The sequence below is a fragment of the Zeus faber genome (assembly GCF_960531495.2).
Source record: "Zeus faber genome assembly, chromosome: 9".
In the NCBI taxonomy this organism is placed as follows: Eukaryota; Metazoa; Chordata; class Actinopteri; order Zeiformes; family Zeidae; genus Zeus; species Zeus faber.
The window spans coordinates 20,006,421-20,013,654 of NC_137197.1; positions in this window are offsets into that span (position 1 = coordinate 20,006,421).

Genomic DNA, 7,234 nt, shown 5'->3' on the forward strand with positions numbered 1-7,234 from the left:
CTGATTGTTCCGACTAGTGCAGATATTTGGGGAAAAAGCTATTACCCACACATCCTCCTGGACGTAGGTTTTTATACATGTATGTTGTCTTCCGGGCTCTTTTGCATTTTAAACAAAAACATGTACAGTGTTCAAGAGGGCTGCTTTGGAGGTACTGTTAGATCCAGTTTTTTGTTTTGTTTTTATTTTTGATTTTTTTTTTCTCCAGCTTTTCTGCTTACGGTTTTTTAGTGCATCACTAGGTGCTGGTAGGATGATACTTAGAGACAACTTTTATTTTATTTTATTGTATTAATCTTGCATGTAAAGACAATACAAACACCTATTTAGCAATCATTCATTGGACATCCAAACTGGCTGTTATTGGAACATAAAAATAGGATATGTAGTATTTTCTATATTCTCTGTTTTTTCATGTGTACCAGCACTGGGAAACTAGAATGTATTATTACCGTAGGCTATAATAAGCACTACATCGTTGACTGTTCAAGCTACTGTAATGCCCATGCCCAAGCAAACCAAGTAGTGCTTAAAAAGGAAGAAAATTAACCACATTTCATCTCATTTTTCATCCATTTCACAAATCTTGCTGTAAATCCCACGTTTACATTGTGTATTCTGTTTGTTTTTTTTCTTTCTGTACGTGTGTGTGCGTGTGTGTGTGTGCGCGCGCGTCATTTGCTCTTTTTGAATTGAACCATGTTCATATGTAAATAACTCAAAGCTGGAACATACAACACTTTTTACTTTTGTTCCTTTAGAAAAAAAGAAACTTAAAAAAAAACAACAACAAGATAACCTGGTGTGTGTGTTTTTAAAATTTAATTTAATTTACTTTTGTATTTATATGGTATGTCGTTTTTTTGTCATTTACATCAGGTATTTTGCTTCACTTTAACTTTTTTTGTGAGCAATTAACTCATAATGTATGGTGCTGTACCAAAGCCTTATGTACAAGACTTGTATTGGTTTTCTTGTCGCCACTGCTGTCCAGGGAATTATTTTATTGTCTGGGATTGTCATGTGTGTCTCACTACTCCATGTTCAACTGCCATGAAACGTTCTTCTTGTTCAGAATATAGGTACAAATCTATGACCCACTCCGAAGCTATTTCCACCTGCGACTCGACCAGGGCGAGCCGCAGCGACCACGCTCCATCGAGAAGTCAGACACACACGCACGCACGCACACACACACACACACACACACACACACACACACACACACTCACACACACACACACACACACACACACACACACACACACACACACACACACACACACACACAGGCTTTACTTATGATTGCTAAAAATGACGTAGACGTGGACCCAGCACATGATCCATGCTCTACCTATGGCATGTCTGTGAGAATATGAAAGCAGTGCTGTATTCATGTCACCATATCATTTCAAATGCTTAGTCCCATATGAAATTTTCCTCTCAAATTTTTGTATTTTGATATAATAAAAAAAAGAAGAAAATGGTTAGAATTTGTGTTTGGTCTCTTTTTGTTGTTGTTGTTGTTGTTGTTGTTGTTCTTCTTCTTCTTCTTCTTCTTCTTCTTCTTCTTCTCAAGGCTGCATTGGTTGTAGTTCAACCGCTGGGCACACGGTGTAAGTGTTGACCACAGAGAAGATGGAGGATGGGGTGAATCAGGTAACTGAAAGAGGAAAGAAAAACTATAGTGTACTCCCATAGCAACGTCATTTGTTGCATATTCTTTCCTCTAAAGTGGACGAATACAAATATAAGGCGTTGAAGCCCCCTAGCCCCCGACAGTGAGGCACTTAGATCCACTATACAATATCATAAAATGATTTTTATTAAAGGCCTCCTAACTAATGTAGCATCTCAGAGGACCTGCAGCGAAGGGGGAAAAAGACAGACTAGAAATAAATGAAGCCTGTCAAAATGACCTTTGTACTATTGTTAAAATACCCCCACACATGAGCAAACAAGTCAGCAGCACTCCTCTCTCCACACACACACACACACACACAGGGGGAGTTTAAAAGTGCAATGTTATTATGGGCTGTGAATCTTTGACATGCATTCCAATTGGCCATATCAATGAGCTGATGCTGGATTTTACTGATTATTACCAATATATCGATTTTCATATTTGACATCTTTAATTGTACATTTAAATAAATAATACAATAATTAAAAAGTGAAAAATATATAAAAATAAACTTTTTTTTAAAAATATAATACATATAATATAATGAGAGCTTAGAAATTGCGTCAATATATGTATTTTACTGTAATACTGTGACAACTTATATTGGTTACACAAATCCAACCAATTTTAAATAAATATAATAAATATAAAAATACATTATATGTTTGTTATTTTTGCGGGGAACGTGTTTTCCGGCGGAGGCCCGCGGGGTCACTGTGGGGTGGACCCGTCCGTCACCTGCTGGAAAGTTTGCGCCTCAACTTCCGGTTCTCTGCCGATTCCATCTCCCGCAGGTTCCAGGGTTTTTTATTTTTGAACACATACACATGTGTGTTTTGTTTTATTGGAACTTAGTTTTTGGCCGATAGTTTCCCACCCAGATCCACGCAGGGGCTGATGTCACGTCATCGCCCCGGGTCAGAGTGTGATGGTGGAACCTGAAAACCACTCAACCCCGGGAGGAGAGAATTACGTCAAATTCCAGAAAACGAAAACAAAACAGACTTCTCCCTGAAAGGCCAGCGGGGTGCACCTCGGCAGCCCGGATTTCATATGCTGCTTTACACCTCAGTGGTTCTCAACATGGGGTCCGGTTCAAGAGGTTCCCGGGGGTCGCCAGCAAAAATCGATTAATAGGCATGGATCATTTACTGTAACGGGTGTTTTTATCTCCCTGCCTTATAGGGTGGACAGGGAGGGGAGTTGGGACTTAATCATATTTAATAATAAAATAAACATTCTCATTTGGGGTCCGGGGCCCCAACAGGCACCAGATTGAGGGTCCTTGGTGTGTAGGAGGCTCAGTGTACCCTCGGCCCTGATGGCTACTTGTTGGCGGTTGTGTACGTCCGGTGACAAGTGTCTAAGCTCACCGGTACGGAAATGGTGGAAATTTGCCCTTTGCCGGTTCCACCCGCCTGCTTAGCCGTTGCAGCCGTGAAGGTAGGATATGGTACTTTTATTTTTATTGTCTATTCTTTCATACCGTGGACGGCGGTGCTTGCTTCCCCTCCAAAGAAGTAGTATCACGGTGGACAGGATACTTTGAGGAGCATTATCATAGAAATGACGGCTTTAGTTATGAAAAAGGCTGATTTAATGTATGGGTCCTTTTTTTTTTTTTGTTTTTTTTCTCCCGTAACCCACATCATAAGAAACATGGCCGTCCCTCCCCTCCCCGCGTTTCGTCCTTCAGCCGTTGCTGATGCCGCGGGAGACAAAGGTTGAGCCGCGCCGCGTCAGTGTGAGATTAAATAAAGTTAATCGCACTCGGGGAGAGGAGAATTCCAGCAGATTACAGGATCCTGTGACAACACCGCCCGCCCCCGTCCTCTTCGTCCAAATCCCATCCTCTTCCTCCTCCTCCTCCTCCTCCTCCTCCTCCGTCCTCCTCCACATTCCGCTCCACGCGCGGGCGCACATGCGCGCGCACACACGTGCACAGGTGCACACGCCCACACACACACAGACACACACACACACACACACACCTTGAGAAGTGGCAAGAAGCAGCTACAAAGCCACAGTCAACACGTTTGCTCTCCCCAGTTTTGACAGATTTTTATGTGTTATGGCTTATTATTATTATTATTATTATTAGTAGTAGTAGTAGTAGTAGTAGTACTAGTAGTTGTTGAGGTTACTCAGGGGTGATGTAATGTGAAAACCCACTCATCATAGGTTCCTCCTCCTCCTCCTACGGCTTCTTTTTCCCCTTTTCCTGCTTCCTCATCCTCAGTCTGGAGGAGCATCAAGTGACGATGGATGGGAGAGGTTACCATGGCAACCCTAGTCTCTCTCGCTCTCTCTCTCGCTCTCTCTCTCTCGCTCTCTCGCTGTGGCACTTGCTGCATTCCACAGCTCAGAATGCGATCGTTATGAAACACTTTTTATTCAACTTTTTATTTGTATTTTTTCCCACTTTTTACCAAGTACAGTAGTCCCGTCGTATTGACAGATCACGTGACCCCCGCCGCCTTTTAAACTACGTCGTCGTCGAACGCCTCTTTTTCGAAACGTCTTCTGAACGCTTCTTCTCTTCCGCCGGTGACCCTTCTCGAATCGCCGCATGAATTCACCAATTCACCGTGCGTGCCAAACCTGCTCTGCCCCGTTTCCGGCACGGTCTCGTTTCGTGAGCAGCGTGAACGGTTGCGTTCACTGCCCCAGATTGTTTTACTTTTGGGGTTTTTTTTCCTTCCCCTTCTTCTTCTTCTTCTTCTTCTTCTTCTTCTTCTTCTTCTGCCTCTTCTTCTGCTTCTTCTTCTTCCGGAATAGCATGTAGGCCATCAGACGGCGCTCCTCCGTGCAGCGCTGTCGCAGTCTCCCGACATCAGAGGCACATCATCCTCCCTTCAAAGTGCCTCAGTCACACAGAGTTTTTTGGTTTTTGTTTTTTTTTATAGTTCTATCCAAAATAGATTTTTACTCGCAGAGGGCCCTTTCTGTGTGAGGCACAGAGCCTGCAAAACGAGCGTTGCGGTAGAGACGTTCAACACCGTTGTGGCCGCCGTCGTAGCGCCCCCCAAAAAAAAAATATCCGTCCAAATCTTTCAAAAACATCCATTTGGGGGAGGATTCTGTTCTTGAACTTTTGGGGTTTGGGTCGGTTGCGCTGTGAGATTAGCTTGGGCTTCAGCTGGCGGTCCTCCCCGAAGATCTCGCCTTTTTCTTTTTTGTTGTTGTTTCATATATATGTGGCGCAATCGGTGCGGAAGTCCAAATTCCGTATCCTACTTGAATCATAATCAAATATGGAATTTACATTGCATGCAACATGCCTTCCTCCCCCCCCCGGATCAGCTGGGGGTCCTCCTCCCCCTCCTCCCCCTCCTCCTCCTCCGCCTCCTCCTCATCAGATGCAGGATTTGCATATTTTCTGTGTCATCGGCTTCATTCCAGCCGCTCATCTCAGGGACGGCTGGAGATTGTGTGGTGGACTATTCGGGGACATCTGACCCCCTAAAATGATCTATTTTGCAAGTGTTTGTGATTTTTTTTTTTTTTTTTTTGTTTGTTTTAAATGAACCCGTGTGGCGGAGGGAGGGATTCTGATTCTGCCTAGTCATGTTTCCTTCCCCCCCCCCCCCCTCGCCGGACAGTCTCTTTTCAGATGTACATTGTGATTGTGCCTTTTGAGAATATTTCTTATTCCTCCGCCTCTCGACGATGAAGAGAATAGCTTTTAATAACTATCATTTTGTCTTGACAAGTATCGTATCGAGTAGGTGGTTGGGATCGTCTCATTGCGTGTTTTTAAGTTGGACTGGTAGGCACCAATTACACTGATCAGTTAATAGCACGGCACAGGCTTCTCCGATGGGATGGAACACGGAGCGGCTGCCGGGCTCTGTGACATCATAGGAACTATGATGACATCATAGGAGCCCAAATCCCATAACTAGTACAGTGTTTTTCTACCACTGTGCCTTGATACGCTGGTGCACCAGGTGATGAAGATGACGATCATCGGGTGTGGCGCAAAAATGGTTCAAATTTCACTTAAAATACAAACATACGTAATGGAAGTTAGCTCTTGTGCTGCAAGATCAAAATTGCAACGCTTCACCAATTCATCAGTTCCAGATAGAATCGCAGCTCTGTGTCCGTCGAAACAAGTTTGACTCAAAGTGAGAACTATTTGTTGTGGTGAAAGGTTTGACTATTTTTTTTTTATTTGTTCCTGACGAGTCACCCTGTAAAAAGAGTCATTTGATTTTACCACTCTTGGTTCAGTCGGTGTGACGCGCGGTGAGCGAGGGAGGACCCCGTGAACCATGAGTCAGAAGAGTCGGTTCGGCTCTGAGCCGCGAACGGAATTTCTCAAATGAATCATTTAATGTCAAAACTCTTTGTCAAATGACGTTTTGCGTTCTCAGGATCTATTTTCAGTTTTTAAGTCTCCCCTTTTACCAGAGAGACTCCAGGCACCAGAGTCATTTAAAAGTATTTGTTCGCGACGGCCAAATCGCTTGCGAGTCGTGCTCCACCTGCTATGACCTGGTCGTCATAAGAAGAAGCACAGTTCTATGGGTTTGTGACGTTTTTTAGTTGTGTCACCGTGAGATCATTTAATTGTAAAAAATGTTGCTGTGGAAACACTGATTTAATGCACAGTACGGTGCAGGGCTGGGTATTGGTATTCAATACATTTTTAAGGTATCGATTGAAACAACCCAATACCAAGTAGTGTCGAAATATCTCCAGTGAAACGATACCTGCATTCAATTCTTTTTGTATTCAGACCCAGAAAGAATAACTATTCGTATGCTTTTGCTCGCAGCCAATCACGGCAAGCGTTCTTTGATTTAATGTGACGTATGACTGGCCAACTACCGCAGCAGCTACAAGCCAGCCAATCACCACAAGCGTTCTTCGCTCTAACGCGACGTGGGATTGGCCCACTACCGCAGCAGCAGCTACAACAGTCTGTTCAAGGACGGGTTCACAGTTTTTCCAAGTCTTGTCCTCAAACAGCCAGGTGTCCTAATAAACGCTAGAAGAGGTTTTCCTCCCTGTAATCATTCCTCCTGTACTGGCTATTGGTTTCAAATCAAACTGCCCAAATACTTCATTGTACAGTTATTTTATAAATATTTAAATAATTGGAACACTTTCAAAATGTATTTGTGTAAAAATCATTCGGATGGGGAGGAGTGGTGGCATTTTACGCAGCTGAGTGCTTCCATTCACACCATGTGTAAAAGGTATGGAATGAAGTACTCCATTGGTATCGGTATCACTGGTATTGGTACTGGTATCGTACATTTTTAAACGATACCCAGCCCTAGTTGGCCTGACATTGCTGAAATACAGGAATTTCTGGTGTTTCCCAGGGTGAACTCGTACTCGAGGTTATGAATATTGAAGCGATAAGAAGTGGAGGGAGCAGGGCGCGGTTTGGCCCGGGGTTCTGCCCGGCGGCATTCTGCTGAGCCAGCACAGTTTGGTGGAAGCAACAGCAACACGGTGGTGCGCGCGAGGCCATCGCAACCGCTGGGAAACACCCACCCACCCACCCACCCACATCTGCAAACGTTTTGTTTTAAA